General features: G+C 46.3%; 1 protein-coding gene across 1 annotated transcript in view; it reads right to left on the minus strand.

The window, feature by feature from the left end:
* Positions 1 to 18,252, minus strand: part of LOC142565794 (neuropeptide F receptor-like) — a 717,880-nt gene that overhangs the window by 688,299 nt on the left and 11,329 nt on the right. The window lies entirely within an intron of this gene.

Below are 18,252 nucleotides of genomic sequence, written 5' to 3' on the forward strand. Positions count from 1 at the left end.
TCATCAAGGCCGTCCTTCACGAGGAAGAGAGGAAGCGTGCTCAGTGACACCGAGGACACTGAGCTATACTCGATGTCGGATGAAGACTCATCGGATGATAGCTTCATCACTGTGCGCAGAAAGAGGGCCAAAAGGAGGACTGTCAACGCGAACCCATCAACGCAAGCGTGCACGGCGACTCTGAAGTCAAGGCCTGAACGCTGGCCTCACGCCATCGTGTTCGTACCCGAAGAGCCCTCAAACAACCTCCGACTGCTAAACAGGCAAGAACTATCTGTTTTCTTGGAAGGGGTCGTGCCGAATGAAATTAAGGACATTCGGATAAATGCACGAAAGAATGTGCTCGCAATCGATGTTAACAACGGGAGCGCGCTCGAAAAACTGAAGCAAATCTCGGAGCTAGGGCGCTTCAAAGTGCGTTCATATATCCCGATGGATGATGCATCCACAGCAGGTGTCATTTATGACCTTGATGTCGCCATTCCCAATGCGGACTTGCCTATCCTTGTCAAACCAGCAAGTGAGGGTGTTGTCATCACTGGAATATCGCGCAGCGTCAAACTGATCTTCAAAGGAGATTGCTTACCAACACACGTCAAAGTCGGTCACTTCCGACACCCTGTTCGGCCCTTCGTACAAAACACTCTTCAATGCCATCAATGCTTTAGGCTTGGACATGTCAAGGGTGTTTGCCCAAACTCGATACTGTGTCCCCGTTGTGCTGAACCTCAGGCGGGGGAGACGTGCCGGGCTACTGTCATAAAGTGCGGCAACTGTAGTGATTCCCATGCTGCCTCGTCTAGGGACTGCCCTCGCATCAAGAAAGAGGTCGCTGTTCTCAAGAAAATGGTTCGGGACAATTCGACACACAGGGAGGCTGCTGCAACGATCCGGCGTCGGCGTCGGCGTCACCGAACCTCCTCAAAAAAGGCAGAGCCACGAAAGGAGAGGGCCGCTTCCAACGTAGCACTCACATTCTCCAATCAGGCCTAAAAGGGGCTAACCAGCACAAGGAAGTCGCCTGAAAGGAATTCGTCTCAAGAAGAATGGCCTGCGCTTCCGAGCCGGCAATCATCCACAGAACTATAGATTGTCAAGCCCGCTCGGGAGCTTACTCCTGCCGCTGATGACATGCCCAAAGCAGATCGTCAAGTCCTTTCAATGCTGCGTCCCCTCATAGATGCCATTCGAGTGATTCTGTCGAACCTTGGAACTACGTCTGCTCAAAATGCACAGAAAGTACTGGACGCCTTAAGCCCAGTGCTTGAGTCCCTCGAATAGAGACATAGCCAACCATCGCCCATCGTTTCGAGTAGAAGTCAAGGCGGCACAATCATACAGTGGAAAGCCAGATGACTAAAATCACGCCTTTCAGACTTTCGTCAGTATATATATATATACTAATTTGTTCCCAAGCATTGTCATATGTGAGCCTAATGTGTCAAAACCAGTTAGATTTTCGGGATACGAAGCTGTTATATCCGCAAGAACTGATGCATGCAGCAAAGTCATCGTTTTTATTCGTCGAGAACTAACCTATGTTCGCCAGCCGATTCCGCCTCATGATAAGAATCAATACGTTTGCCTAACAATTAAATAGGGCAAACTCATGTTTACACTTGTAGGCGTTTATATATCGCCTTCAAGCATTTTCGATCCCAAACGATTAACGAACATCTTGTCTGTGTGCCCTGCCCCATCTGTCATCATCGGAGATTTCAATGCGCACCATATAGCATGGGGAAGCGCAAGGACAAATGCAAGAGGGCAAAGACTTGCAAACTTCGCCTGCAACCACGGCCTTTCACGTCTGAATGACGGCAGCCCAACGTTTATACGAGGCGTGAATTATGGCAGCTGTCTTGACCTAGCTTTCGTCTCCAGCACTTTCACAAGATATGTTAAATGGTTTTCGGATATCGAGACACACGGGAGTGATCATATTCCCACGTACCTTGTCATCAAAAGGATGTCCAGTCCCATCCCACGGAACACCATTCGATTAATTGATTGGACCAATTTTACTTCCACCATGGAAGATGCTTGTCGAGAGGGCTTGTCCTCTGGATTAGAGGAAGCAATCAAGTCTGCAATGCTACACGCCGCGCGCACGGTCACGGTTTCGTCAAAACACACTGAATTGGATATAGAGTTGGAGCGACTTCGTGCACTCCGTCGTCGTGCGGAGTGGCGTTACCGCCGTACAAAATCCATCGAAGACCTTAGGACAGCCAGACGACTAGAAAAGAAACTTCAACATCGCATGGATAGATTGGCATCTCGACGTTGGACAAGATTTTGCCAGTCACTAGACCCCCGAAAGCCACTTTCCCACATCTGGAGAACCATACGTGGTCTACGTTCCCTCCCTGAACAACTCTTCCCATTCAAAGCGCTGGCGCTCTTCCAGGGGCGGCTAGAGGCTGATGTTGCAGAAGACATTTGTGCAAGGATCGCTGGCCAAGCAACCGGTCCAGGCTTTCCAGCCCCCAGTCGCATCCATGTTTCACGCGACGGCCGTATGGATCTTCTTTCATAATGGAGGAACTAGAAGCGGCTCTTGCTATATGCAGGCGTTCTTCGTCCGCGGGACCAGGTGGAATATCCTACCGCGCCTTGAACAACCTGAGTGATGGCGCACGGAGAGAACTGTTACATCTCTACAACTCATCTTGGCAGGATGGCATGGTTCCCGAAGAATGGAAGATAAGCCGCTTGGTCACCCTCCTGAAGCAAGGCAAGTCCCCACTTGAACTCACCTCATACCGCCCAATGGCGCTGGCCAGTTGTGTGGGAAAGATAATGGAAAAGATTATCCTTGCCCGCTTTGAGTGGTACCTGGAACACTACAACATGTTACCGAATTGCATGGCTGGTTTTCGTCGAGATCGCTCTTCAGTAGACATTGTTGTTGATCTCGCTACCTACGTCCAGCTTCAAAAGTCACGCAAAAGATTATCTGCAGCTTTGTTCTTGGATGTCAAGGGGGCATACGATAACGTACCTCACGAGGCTATCCTCGATGCTCTTGAGATGGTTGGCCTAGGTGGTCGAGTTTTCCAATAGATTTCTCATTACCTTCTTATGAAATCGTTCTTTGTCTGTACCGGTGATGGTGAAACCGTACGACACTACACGTACCGAGGTGTTCCTCAAGGCGGTGTACTAAGCCCCACCCTATTCAACCTCACACTCATTGGTCTCGTTGATCATCTGCCAGCAGCGATCAAGATATCAATGTACACCGACGACATATGTATATGGACCTCAGGTGTGACACGTCCTCAGATACGTGCAAGACTTCAAAAAGCTGCTACTCTAACAGCTATATACCTCCGCAACCAAGGTCTTGAAATCTCGTCAGACAAATGTGCACTAATGGCGTTCACTCGCAAACCAATGACACCCTACGGCTTCTCAATAAATGGCCAAATAATTTCTTATGAGAAGACTCACAAATTTCTTGGCTTAATCATTGATAGAGATCTCTCATGGAGCCCGCACGTGACCTACTTGAAACAGCGTCTGACAGCAATCTCCCAACTTTTCAAGTTTCTGGGAGGAAAGACTTGGGGAATGTCAGTGCATGCAATGTTGGAATTGTACAGGGCTCTTTTTCTGGGCTTCTTCAGATACAGTTTGCCCGTACTCACCAACAACTGCCAGACAAATCTTCGTGCTCTAGAGCTATTCAAGCTCGGGCTCTCAGGGTTTGTCTTGGTTTGCCAAAATGCACATCGACAGCAGCGACTATTGCAATTGCCCGGGACCAACCTATACAAACACACATTGCGGTAGAAGTGTTGAGAGTGCACATTAGGCACGTTGCCCGTGCCTGTTCCCACCATCTGGCAACACTACCGTCAGAAAGGCCGCAGGCATTATTTTGTACTACGATTTCGGAGTATTACACCTGCCTTCCATCAGGCTTCACCCCCGCAACTAAGCCATCGATTCCTCCATGGTGTTTGGTTCGACCCGCAGTGCACCTCACCGTACCAGGAATCAGGAAAAAAAATCTGAGCTGTCATCACCTGCTCTTAAACAACTAACTCTGCTCCTTTTGCACTAGAGGTACGCCGAACACGTACATATTTATACTGACGGATCAGCAACTCTCCAGTGTTCCTCAGGAGCCGTGGTCTTCCCAGCGAAAGCCACCACCATCAGTTTCAAGACATGTCACCCAACGACAGCGATGGCTGCGGAACTTGCTGCTCTTCGCGCTGCACTTCGTCTCGTCAGCCAAGAACAACCTCGCAGATGGTCAATATTCAGTGACTGGAAGGCAGCACTGCAATCTTTGCTAGCGGCCCTGCGGCGCGGACCACACGAACAACTGGTATTTGAGATTAGAGAACTAATCCATACCTTAACTGAGAGAGGACACCACGTGACATTTCAGTGGCTTCCAAGTCACTGCGGAGTCATAGGGAACGAACACGCTGATAACGCTGCTCGGTCGGCTCTTCAAGGGGACGAAGAGGAGCCGATACCGTTATCAAGGACAGATGCCGCTAGAAAACTTCGAATGCTCAGCCGTGACATCACGTTCTCCTTGTGGAACGCTGGAAGATTTCACGACTACCGACTCCACAATCTTGACTGCTCTCTACGCCTTTGTATTCCAGCTGGACTCTGCCGTCGCGAAGCTACCCTGCTTTGTCGAATATGGCTAGGGGTGGCTTTCACCAAGTCTTTTGCTTACCGAATTGGATGGGCCGACGACGCCTCGTGTGGCGACTGTGGTAACGAGGAGACTTTTCAACACCTTTTTTGTTACTGTCCTCGCTATAATTTACAGAGACAATCACTCGCAATCGCGATAGCGCGCTTTGACCGAAGACCTTTCACAGAGGAACATACTTTAAAATACCGCCATCACAAGCCATGGCAGCAGAGGGCGACGAGGGCACTGTTGCGGTTTTTGAGGGCGACAGAATTGGACAAGTGGCTGTAGCCTGAACAGATGTTGATAGTGCTGCAAGTGTTACTGTGCTGTGCGATGACAGTATTCGGTGACAGTGACCGATTGTGATTGTGTGTCTATGCTCCTTTCTTATCTCTACTTTGTTACTACTTTACCTCCCCCTCCCCTCTCTCCCCAGCGTAGGGTAGCAAACCGGATCTTTTTCTCTGGTTAACCTCCCTGCCTTTCCCCTTTCCTCTCTCTCTCTTAGACTTAGAACTCTCTGCTCCAATAGCCACCCTATAACTAACAGTCATTCTCACAATCACTTCTTCCCAGCGTGCAGGGTGCCCAACCGGAACTGCCTCTGGTTAACCTCCCTGCCTTTCTATGCATCCTTTTTCTCTCCCTAACACAATCACTAGCGAACATCCCTGCCACCAGGGAAAACAAGTATAGGAGAGTGGTTTATGAAAGACGCCACAGCGGAGAGCTTTCGAATTTATTTTGACCAGGTGTGCTATTCATGCACCGAGTTTCTCATTCGCACGAGAGTGAGAGAGACTCTTTATTAGAAATACAAGGAATTTTGCCGGCACGTATACAACCGCTGGCATGCTACTCTGAATAGGGATGGGGAATGGGATTAAAGGATTCCAGATTAGAGTGGGAGAAAAAGAGAAGGAAAATAAATATGAAATGTGCAAGTGGGCCTGATAATAATATTTGCAGGTGAGATGGCGGGTAAATTTAGGATTTTGTGTATGAAATGTTCAATATTTGAAGCTTTCCTATTAGACCAATTTCTGACAGGTATTTGAACAATCAATCCAAAACCCGCCGCCGTTTCGAACGGCCGGGCATTGAACCTAACATACTGGGTAATGTTAACGGATCGTGGCAAATCATGTCCATTTGTTGCTCAAAAAATTGTTTCTCGTCGCGGCACGTGGGGCCTTCTAGTGACATGTGCTCCATTGTCTCTAAGTTGCCACAGTTATATCAGTAGGGGTTAGTGGTAAGCCCTATGCGGTACGGATGCCGTGTTTGTGTATGCCGCGTTCAGTCGAAGACGATGGTACAATGTCTCTAAGTGTCGAGGAAGTGGACGTGGAATTTTCGGTCTCATTTCCGGGTCAATATAACAGAAGAAGTTATCTTAGTGAAGCGGCAGATTCCAGATGGAGTCTTTTTCTTGATAGGTATATTTTTTGCCATGTTTGAAGCGTCGGCTTTTGTAAAAAATGTTCTTTTGAAATTGTGGTATCGAATTCCATTTCGGGCAGCTTCATCCGCTTTTTAAGTTCCCGGAATACCGCCATGGTAAGGTATCCACTGGAACTTGATGCAATGCCTAGCAATCTTAGCCTTGCGGTGAAGATAAGCAATGTTAAATGCTGCAGGTTGGTTATTAGAACGCTTGTGCCTGTTCCACAAGTTTTACCCCAGTCTGCTCGATGGCAGTCAGTGAAGCGAGATAGCCTGGGATGCGCAAAAACAGCAGACAAAGCAAATGTAAAGAAAAAGCTGCCTATGACAATATGAGTGCACCATGCTTCCGCGTGTCAAGCACCCAAGGCTGCGCAACGAAACGCGCCAGCTCCGTGTATTGTTATCAATGCATTGCTGCAATGAAGCACAGCGGCTGCTGTGCTTCAACACAGCACGCTAATCCGCTGATGTTCTACATGCAGATGTCACTTCCCACGATGATCCACGTTCTGTTCCTTGCCCTGGCTATGGTTTTTCCAAACGCACCCCAACCGCATCCTGCCTGGCATGTCGACTACGACACAACTGTTTTCTACCTACCAATGAATGCCAGCATCACTTCCAGACCACTGAGACTGTTCGTGTGTCCGGCAGCGCCACTGTTCCCGGCAGCGTCACTCGACTTGCGGTCGGAATACCTATCGCCACCAACATCAATTCGCCCATCAGTTATAAAAGAGCAGGCGCTCACGGAGGCGTTTTTTGGGCCCGGCTGCTGTGCGTCAACACAGCACGCTAATCCGCTGATGTTCTACATGCAGGTCAGTAAATCATAGTCTTTTCACGAAGCGTTCAATTAATTACTTTCTACTGCAGCTGCCGGGCCCACATTGCTGCCTTTCCATTGTTGTTCAGTGTTGTGATGTTATTCGCTCTTTATTGTTGCTGGCTGGTGACATCGAAACTAACCCTGGACCTGATAGTCAAGCCGTACTAAAAGAACTTAAGAGCCTATCCGCAGGCCAATCGCAACTGATCACCGAGATTCAAGGCAAGTCTCAGTTACTAACAACTGACAAAGCAATATCCGATCTGAGCGTGCGCATGACGAACCTCGAGACCCACTACCAAAACCTAATCCCCTTGCGTTCTGACATAGAAAGCGTGAAGAGTGATGCTGCCCGTGCAGCACACACAATTCAGAGGCTGGAAGCGCGTCTTGATGATGCCGAGAATCATTCTCGGCGCAACAATCTATTTTTTTATGGTATTGATGAATCTTCAGGGTCAGAGTCGTTCGCGCAATCGGAGCACATAATCATTGACCACTGTCGCAAACATATGAGCATCACTCTTGACCCAAAAGAAATCGAGCGCGCGCACCGCTTGGGCAATCGTGCAGCTAATCGTAACCGCCCCATAATAGTGACGTTCACCTTTCATAAAACAAAAGATCTTGTTCTCTCTAACGGCCCTAAATTTAAAGGAACAAACTTCAGCGTTGGCGAGGATTTTACGCGTCCTGTTCAATTGGCCCGCAGACACCTTCTTTCATTCGCAAAAAGCAAATCGGCACCTTACTCCCTGCGCTTTAAAACTCTGTTTATGGGTAATAAGCGCTATGTTTTCGATGAACGCACACAGAGTGTGAAAGAATTGCAATAGCAGCCAACTCGACGCGCGAAACGCCCTACGGTATCGACACGAGCTAACCTCTACTTTTCCGTAATCTTCGCCAACGCACGCAGCTTCCTCCCTAAACTCGATATTCTCTCTACCCTCGTGTTGTCATCTAACAGTAATTTGCTAATAATAACCGAAACCTGGCTCACTTACGATATTACCGATACTGAGGTTCTTGCTGACTTGCTGAATTTCTGCCTTTTCCGGAAAGACCGTGAAATCTCGCTAGGTGGCGGTGTGCTAATCGCCGCGCATCACCATTTATCGTGCACGCTTGCAACCATTGAGACTGACTTGGAAATAATATGGCTAATCTGCCGCGCTTCACCACAGACTGTTCTCTTGGGCGTTTGTTACAGACCACCACATAACACTCCTGATTTTTCGCATAAACTTAATAACATCTTGAGCAAACTTAGTGAAAAACACCCTAACGCAGAAATCCTGCTTTTCGGCGACTTTAATTTTCCGCAAATCAACTGGACTAACAACAGTGCTTTAATAATAGGCAATGAGGCTGCTAAAGAATTTGTTAATGTGCGTCTTAATTTCAGTCTAACTCAACTTGTGCTAGAGCCTACGCGGGTTACAAAAGATACATCTAATGTACTCGACCTTATACTAAGCAGCCATCCTGACAGTCTATCATCCATAACTTACCTCCGTGAGGTAAGTGATCATAAAGTAATCCATGCCACCTTCACCTTTCAAGCCATGCGACAACGAAAATCTAACAAAACTATATACCTATATGATAAAGGGAACTACGAAGCTATTAATTACGAGTTAGGTGACTTCTTTTCAACTTTTGAGACATTATTCCATATGCACTCTCCTCAAGAAAACTGGACATTATTTAAAAATAAAATTAATGAACTCGTAAACAAACATATACCAAGAATAACTATGCACACTAATCAAAATAAGCCATGGTTCACCAGAGCTTTAAAGAAGCTTGAAAACCAAAAGAAACGTCGCTTCCGGCTAGCCACGCGTCTTGGAAGCACCGAGGCTTGGTCTAAATACTACACGGCAGAGAACGCCTACCTGAGTGCCCTTCGCACTGCTAAAAAATCTTTTTATAACGTCGACCTGCCCCGGCTACTTAGTCAAAATCCTCGGCAGTTCTGGCGCATTTTAAATCCCCAAGAAGCTCGTACCATCAGCGGGACGAATGCAGCAGGCGACACCGCCACGGACGCCGAGTGCGCTGATATATTCAACACGGCATTTTTTTCCGTGTTTACAAAAGAAACTACCACTCCAGACTTTCCACTACCTACTAACATAAGATCACATATGCCACCCATTGTATTTTCGGTAGATGGTATACTATCAATCATTGAAAAAAACAAATTATATACTTCTTCTGGTGTAGACGAAATTAACTCAAAGATCCTAATGAATACTAAGCATATATCCGCGGCATGTTTCACTCTGTTGTTCACACAATCATTGTCGACAGGTACTTTACCGGATGATTGGAAAGTGGGAAAGGTCGTTCCAGTATTCAAAGCAGGTAACAAAGACTCCCCCCTAAACTACCGCCCCATTTCATTAACTAGTGTTCCTTGCAAAATCATGGAACATGTCATATACTCGCATATCATGAACTTTTTAGACTCGGCAAACTTCTTTCATCCTTCACAACATGGTTTTCGTAAAGGGCTTTGATGTGAAACACAACTAGCTATCTTCCTTAATGATCTCCACGTTAATCTTGATAACAACGTTCAAACCGATGCAATCTTTCTAGACTACTCTAAAGCTTGCGACACAGTGCCTCATAACCGCTTGCTAATAAAATTGTCTAGATTGAACTTGGATCCTCTTGTAGTACAATGGATAAAAGAATTCCTTACTAATCGTTCCCAGTTCGTCTTTGTCAATAACGTCTCCCCCGAACCACTCCCTGTCACTTCAGGTGTCCCTCAAGGCTCCGTCTTAGGACCGCTTCTTTTCCTAATATACATTAACGATCTTCCGCTGCATGTATCTTGTCCTATTCGTATGTTCGCTGACGACTGTGTGATTTATCGTACGGTGACTAACATCTCTGACCAAGCATCTCTCCAGAATGACCTTAATAACGTGCTGGACTGGTGCAACCGTTGGCAAATGGCCTTGAACCCTAACAAGTGCAAATTTATTTCAATTTCCCGCCGTCGTAATCCTGATCTGTCTACTTACACAATTGCAAACGTCCCAGTAGAATCAGTTCTAGCCTATAAGTACTTAGGCGTAACCCTGTCCCACGACCTTTCCTGGAATGCGCATGCGACTAACGTAATCTCGTCAGCAAACAAGTCCCTTGGGTTCATGAGACGTCATCTTCGTCATGCTCCACAGCACGTCAAACTACTCGCATACAAATCATTTGTCAGACCACAACTGGAATATGCCGCCGCCATCTGGAACCCTCATCAAACATATATCATCAATGCACTCGAGTCGGTTCAGAATCGTGCGACTAGATTCATATAACATATAACATCGGCATTTCACACTTAAAGGCACAATCTAGCTTGGCATCTCTTGCTTTTCGTCGTCGCATCGCCACGCTCTCTCTTTATCAGAAATTTTTTTACAGCTCACTAAACCACCCGCCTTACGTCACGCCATCATCTTCACGCATGTCACAGCGCACCAGCCATCAACTCCAAGATTCCCGTCCTCGAACACGAACTGTCACTTTTCAATCATTTTTTCCTCGAGCTGCCAAGGACTGGAACGACCTACCCATTAATGTCGCTGCCATCACATGTCATTCACAATTTCTAGAAACTTGTATTTCGATGTAACACCTGCCTTTTGTTATGTTCACATGTTAACCACCCCTTATGTAATACCCCGAATGGGGTCTTGAAGGTAATAAAATGAAATGAAATGAAATGAAATTAACACGGAAAAAATTGTCTCTGTGGTATTAGTGCAATTTAGCAATACTGTGACTGCCGGGCTGTCTATCTGCACATTTTTCGGCAAACGCCAAGGAATGAGGGACATTTCTTCGAGCCTCCTGTTTTCACCAACACGTGTCGTATCGACGTTAAAGATTTCGATCACCGCGCCATGACGTATGCAATGACGCACAACTAAAGAAAACACAACAAAAAGAACCACACACTGAGACTGTTGCTTCCCCGTGTTAGAGAAACGAGCGCGCTTATGCGTCAGATTATCTCGAAGACAGCCAACTACTTGCTCTACTAGCAATGAATCGACGATTTGCTAGACACCTGCCAGAAAGCTCGTCATCCTTCTGGATAGATGTCTGACCGAGATAAAGGCTCCCGCGAAGCTTCCGTTGAATATGTTTTCCTGGGCGATTTTGTACAGCGAAGTTGTTGACAGCTAGGATCTGGCGGATCATGTCCGCGCTAGACGAACAACATTCCATACCTGGGCCGATCCCGAAGATAGTGCAATACCGGGCCTACCCGCGGTGGACATGAAGCAGGCGTTAAGCACTCGCCATACGTGGGCAGATCCCAAAGGTAGTGCAAAGCCGGGCCAACCCGCGACTGAGGTGCAGTTCGCCATTAAAGGGCCCTGCAGATACAAAGCTATTAGTTTTAGAATAGCGTTCGTCGCCTTACGTATGTTAAACGTTAGCACCTTTGCGTGATGTTACGGTGCGCGTCCTTTCAAGTCTTATTTTACCGTACGGAAACGCAAACCTAAAGAAGATGGATATGGATGGACGGAAGTTATGAGCGTCCCCTTTGGAACCGGGCGGTGGGTTGCGCCACCAAGCGCTTACTATTATCCTGCCTAATGTTCTACCTAGGTTAAACAATGAAAAAAAAACACTATGAACTACCACGCCTAAATTTTCTGATCCCTATTGCGAACTGTGCTTTTGTACGTCTCCGTCGTTTGTCGTTTCCCTACTTTTCTTCCACCAATCTTCCAATCGCCTATTACTAATGCCTATAACGGACATGTTTGCTTTACCACGACTTACGCTGAACCCAAGGGCTTCAAGGAGGCCAGTGGTGCCTAAATAGACCGCTGGGTAGACGTCTTCACATTCTAATAAAACATGCTCCGTCGTTTCCCTAGCTTTACCGCAGCAAGCACATGCTTCTTCTTCCTTATTATATATCGCTTCTTAGGTGCGTGTTCTAAGGCGTCTTATTCTTCTAATTATTTCAGTCTCATGATCCGGATCCGCAGTCACTACCTGTCCTAAGAAGATGTATTCCCTTACCATTTCCAGTGCCTCACTACCTATCATAAACTGCTGTTCTCTTCCGAGACTGTTAAACATTACTTTAGTTTTCTGTAGATAAATTTTTAGACCCACCCTCCGGCTTTGCCTCTCCAGGACAGTGAGCATGCATTGCAGTTGGTCCCCTGAGTTACTAAGCAAGGCAATATCATCAGCGAATCGCAAGTTACTAAGGTGTTCTCCATTAACTCTTATCCCCAATTCTTCCCAATCCAGGTCTCTGAATACCTCCTGTAAACAGGCTGTGAATAGCATTCGAGAGATCGTATCTCCCTGCCTGACGCCTTTCTTTATAGGGATTTTGTTGCTTTCTTTATGGAGGACTACGGTGGCTGTGGAGCCGCTATAGATATATTTCAGTACTTTTACATACGGCTCGTCTACACCCTGATTTCGAAATTCCTCCGTGACTGCTGAGGTTTCGACTGAATCAAACGCTTTCTCGTAATCAATGAAAGCTATATATAAGGGTTGGTTATGTTCCGCACATTTTTATATCACCTGATTGATAGTGTGAATACGGTCTCTTGTTGAGTAGCCTTTACGGAATTCTGCCTGGTCCTTTGGTTGACAGAAGTCTAAGGCGTTCCTGATTCTATTTGCAGTTACCTTAGTAAATACTTTGTAGGCAACGGGCAGTAAGCTGATCGGTCTATAATTTTTCAAGTCTTTGGCGTCCCCTTTCTTATGGATTAGGATTATGTTAGCGTTTTTCGAAGATTGCGGTACGCTCGAAGTCATGAGGCATTGCGTATACAGGGTGGCCAGTTTCTCTAGCACAATCCATCAACCACCTACCATCTGCTGTTACCTGATCCTCCCCAGCTGCCTTCCCCCTTTGCATAGCTCCCAAGGATTTCTTTACTTCTTCCGGCGTTACCTGTGGGATTTTGAATTCTTCTAGACTATTCTCTCGTCCATTATCGTCGTCACTGGTACTGTATATATTTCTATAGAACTCCTCAGCCACTTGAACTATCTCATCCATATTAGTAATGATATCGCCAGCTTTGTATCTTAACCCATACATCTGATTCTTGCCAATTCCTAGTTTCTTCTTCACTTCTTTTAGGCTTCCTCCGTTCCTGAGAGCATGTTCAATTCTATCCATATTATACTTCCTTCTGTCAGCTATCTTACGCTAGTTGATTAACTTCGAAAGTTCTGCCAGTTCTATTCTAGCTGTAGGGTTAGAGGCTTTCATACATTGGCGTTTCTTGATCAGATCTTTCATTTCCTGCGATAGCTTACTGGTATCCTGTCTAACGGAGTTACCACCGACTTCTATTGCACACTCCTTAATGATGCCCGTAAGATTGGCGTCCATTATTTCAACACTATGGTCCTCTTCCTGAGTTAAAGCCGAATACCTGTTCTGTAGCTGGATCTGTAATTCCTCTATTTTCCATCTTACCGCTAACTCATTGATCGGCTCCTTATGTACCAGTTTCTTCCCTTCCCTAGGCTAATTCGAGTTCTTACCATCCTATGGTCACTACAGCGCACCTTGCTGAGCACGTCCTCATCTTGTATGATACCAGGGTTAGCGCAGAGTATGAGGTCGATTTCATTTGTAGTCTGGCCGTTCGGGCTCCTCCATGTTCACTTTCGGCTATCCCGCTTGCGGAAGCAGGTATTCATTATCCGGATATTATTCTGTTCCGCAAACTCTACTAATAACTCTCCCCTGCTCTTCCTAGTAGTCGCCCATCGCCCATCTCCCCTGCTCTTCATTGAAGTCGCCCATCATTATAGTGTATTTTGTTTTGACTTTACGCATCGCCGATTCTACGTCTTCACAGAAGCTTTCGACTTTCTGGTCATAATGACTGGATGTAGGGGCGTAGACCTGTAGAAGCTTCATTTTGTACCTGTTATTAAGTTTCACAACAAGACCTGCCACCCTCTCGTTAATGCTATAGAATTCCTGTATGTTACCAGCTATATTCTTATTAATCAGGAATCCGACTCCTAGTTCTCGTCTCTCCGCTAAGCCCCGGTAGCACAGGACGTGCCCGCTTTTTAGCACTGTATATGCTTCTTTTGGACTCCTAACTTCACTGAGCCCTATTATATTCCATTTAGTGCCCTTTAATTCTTCCAATAGCACTGCTAGACTCGCCTCACTAGATAACGTTCTAGCGTTAAACGTTGCCAGGTTCATATTCTAATGCCGGCGTGTCCGGAGCTAGGGATTCTCAGCGCCCTCTGCTGCGTCGCAGGTGTGACCGCCGCCATGGTCAGTTGCTTCGCAGTTGCTGGGCACTGAGGGCCGGGGTTTGATTGTTGTGTTCATATAGGAGGTTGTGGCCAAGTACTGAACCGGTGGAAAATTGCGCGGCACAGGGATTCGAACCACGGACCTCTTGCACGCGAGGCGGGTGTTCTACCTCTACGCCATCGCTACACCTTTCAATATTCAAAAGGTATTCAATATTTTCGAATATTTCAAAGCCAACTCGTATTAGGCACAGACATGCTATTTGCAACTCTACGTAACTAAATGCTATGAGAACTGCACGCTTAAGAGCGAAGACCATAAAAACTATACGCTGCACAGATTAGTGCAGCGGTGCTCTTCGGCCACGGAGACAACGGTCAAAATGATCAGCCGCGCCCACTGTCATCCCACACTTTAATGCGATCGCCATTCTTTGCCCACTTTAGGCACTTTATCTATCTATCTATCTATCTATCTATCTATCTATCTATCTATCTATCTATCTATCTATCTATCTATCTATCTATCTATCTATCTATCTATCTATCTATCTATCTATCTATCTATCTATCTTAGGTCATGTGATCCGGTTGTTTTTACTAACTTAAGATACTACGCATGTCCTCGGGGTCATACTACTTCCATCATCGTCATACAGTCATTATGATTCCGTTTTAGTGATTTCAAAACGTCATCATTTCAAAAACGTCATCAAATTGTCGTCCTACCCTCAACGTCATGCCACCTTCGCAGTTTCACGGACGTCACGCCATCGTAATCATGCTGTCGTCATTCAATCGTGACTATGGGTGCTATAACATACAGTTATTCCAGACTTTTCTATTCCAATTCTGCAATAAGCCCTCCGCGACAGGTCAAAACTCTTTTGGACCACCCCCACTTCGCCTGTCTGTCACGCGACGTCACGAAAACCACGATAGCTCCCCATCTGATGTGGCAGGTACACACTGATTACGCATGATTGGGTCGATAAAAAAATATTTATTTCTGATTCGACGCTTCTCGCCACGAGACATCGGCTATTGGTCAAAAGTTTCAGGGCTGCACCCACTTCACGTGCCCGTCACGCGACGTCACAAACCGCGAAAACTCACCTCCTGAAAGTGACGTGTACGCGATAAAGTAGCATAATTATGCCGAACAAAAGTGGTATTTTTTCTCTGAATAGCCACAGGCGGCCCCATTCTGAAAGGAATAAAAGATGGCTGCCGCTGATCGCTCAGGCGCTGGCTATTCGGTCCTTCCGGAGAGCAAAGGTTTATTTGCATACAATAAAGCTTTCTGTGTGACCGTGTAACGTTTTCGAGCACTTTCGACACGTTTACGACCTCGCTCTGCTAACTCTTCTTTGCTGAGCATCCGTTATTAGCCCTGAGAACGAACTACAGGGGCGCTGCGAGCGCCGCTCGCGTGACGTCAGGGCAAGGACTCGCGCCTGTCGTCTGCTACAGTTCGGGCCGTGTCCGGGCGCTTTCTGCGGTGTTTTCGTTTGCTCGCCCTCGTCCTCTCTGCTTTTATGCTTATGGCAGTCGTCTCAAATATATTTTTACGACGTCTTCATTTGCGAAAATTTATTCAAAGAGCTTATTTCTTAGACGACCAATGCAGCTCTCGAAGGCAACGCTACAATGCCAGCCGAAGCAGCGCAGACCAGTCCATTGCGGGTTTTTCAATCGACAACCACGAAAATATAGAAATTAAGAACCCAGTTATGATACCATACCTGCCGCGGTGCAACAAGTATGTCACAGACGCTAGCTATATATGACTTCTACAACAGTTACAATCCGCTAAAACCGGTTTGCTCACGACGAGTAGTTCATGGTGTAATATCGAATTTTTGCGTTTCTTCACAGAAACGCTCGGCAGTAACACGAGGACTTAACTAATACTGCAGTTAGGTTCTACAAGCACAACTTGCTTCTTTGACTGCTTCTTAAAATTATGCGCTTCTACACGTGTTTACTTTAAGCGGCGGTAATTTGAAGTAAAGCTAATGAAGGCTTACGTATATTTACAGAATACAAAATGGAATGTACCAATATATATTCCATTTTCTGTGCTACACGTTCAACTCGAGAAATTTACTGGTGCTTGTTGTTTGAGGAATATACATGACGAATTTGTTTGGCGAACTGACACAGGCTACTCGGCGTAAATTTTTTTGTAAAGTATGCCTGTTGGACCGCATGCTGCAGCCAGAAAGAAGTCGAAGCGCCAATCATTAGTAGTATGGGACATATTGAAGATACAATTCCGCTGTGGAGGGTCAAAAATCAAGTGAATATATATGTAAGTCTTGTGGTGTTTTCTTTATGAATGTTTGCGATTGGATTGGAGCAAACTTTATTTTGGCTGCAGTTGGGCGAGGTTCTCTTTTATGTACCGACGAAGCGAGTAGTTCTCCGTTAGCGTAATTAAACAACGCTCGATCGAGACATGGTGAGACAGAAAGTTCTCGAGTTTTCCTTTTCTAGGCAATCTAAGCTGCGCTGTAGTAGCTCGAGAATATTTTAGCCATTCCGATTGGAGCTGTAAAAAAATTCTTTATGGTTTCAATTCGAAATTGTAGTGAACTGATGGGTTTCACGAACAAAGCGTGCCTCGCCATACCGACAGTCGGTTGCCACCGTTGCGTGCTACCGTTGCGTGATGGGTGTGCCATATTGTCGATAAAGGCTACTGAGGGTCACTATGAAACATTTCATCGCTTGCAATTGATTGGCTCTCGATCTTAACAACGGAACTTTTCTCTCAAGTGATTTCTACTATGGTACTTGTGAATGAACTATGTAAATACTCTATATGACGCGCCGTCGTGTTAGCAGCCATGAGCGATTCGTTTTTTGGAGGCATGTATCAGAGAGGGGTGAAACTAGCAGCAAACTTTTTCATAAAAAATGGGCGCCTAACCCTTTCTTTTACGCATTAATAAATGGCCGTATTTGGCTAGAACAACTAACCAGAGTAATAAGAATCATTATGGCAGCTTCGCTGGGCAATGTCTTTCTAACAGGGATAACATGCTGACGCCAATTACCAAGATTTTTCTTTCATGTAAAATGCAATGCCTCTCATAGCTAAATTCTAAGGGAATGTTAAGTGTTTAGCGAAGCATCGTACACAACTTCGCGTATTGAATTTGCAGACATTCCTTTTACGCAAAATTTATGGACAGACCCGGCGCATATATGCATTGTAAAACCAGTAGCCCCGTTCAACGCTACATAGCTTGCGATATCCAAGCCCCAAATGTTATTGACTCACGTGCTTTAGGAGAAGCAACTGTGGTTCAGGCATGGCAGCAGAAAGAAGCCGATATACCCTTCAATAAGTGCGGCTCGCGCCACCCATACCCCAAGCATACACGAAGGGAACGAGTGCGGGCGGCCGCCGATCGAGACGGAGCGAGCGGCGTCCTGGCCGTGACGTCACACGCGAGAGGGCGCTACTCCTAATTCTCGCCGCTAATAGCGTCATTCTTAACGTTCCATTACATGGCGCTGCGATTTTCGACCAGCCACCGCAAGCTAAGTAAGGGAAAGCGGACCAATCGCAGACGCCGGTACCACCCTCTTCATCCGGTTATCGATTTTCAGTGCACTGGCTCGGCCCCATCGAATACCTCTCCATTTGAGCGTGCTGCTCGCCTCTTGTCAGCCAATTAAATAAGCCGCTCAGTGTAGGAAATGTTATTAGTTTATAAAGCAAACAAAAGTGGCATTCTATAAGTGAGGAGAGCGTTTGATCGGTCTCTTCAGACAACCCTGCGGGTCACCGCCCGATCCTTGCGTCGACAGTTACGCAAATTTGAGGTCAGGAGATTGAAATAAAAACATATTGGAATAGTTTTACATTATAGGGCCATATATCACGGTTGTCATGCCATCGTCGTCACTGCAACGTCGACATACGGTCATCGTCATGCATTTGTTGTAATACCCTAGTCGTGATACCGTCGTCATTCCGGCT

This window comes from Dermacentor variabilis, unplaced genomic scaffold, assembly GCF_050947875.1.
Source record: "Dermacentor variabilis isolate Ectoservices unplaced genomic scaffold, ASM5094787v1 scaffold_12, whole genome shotgun sequence".
Classification (NCBI taxonomy): Eukaryota; Metazoa; Arthropoda; class Arachnida; order Ixodida; family Ixodidae; genus Dermacentor; species Dermacentor variabilis.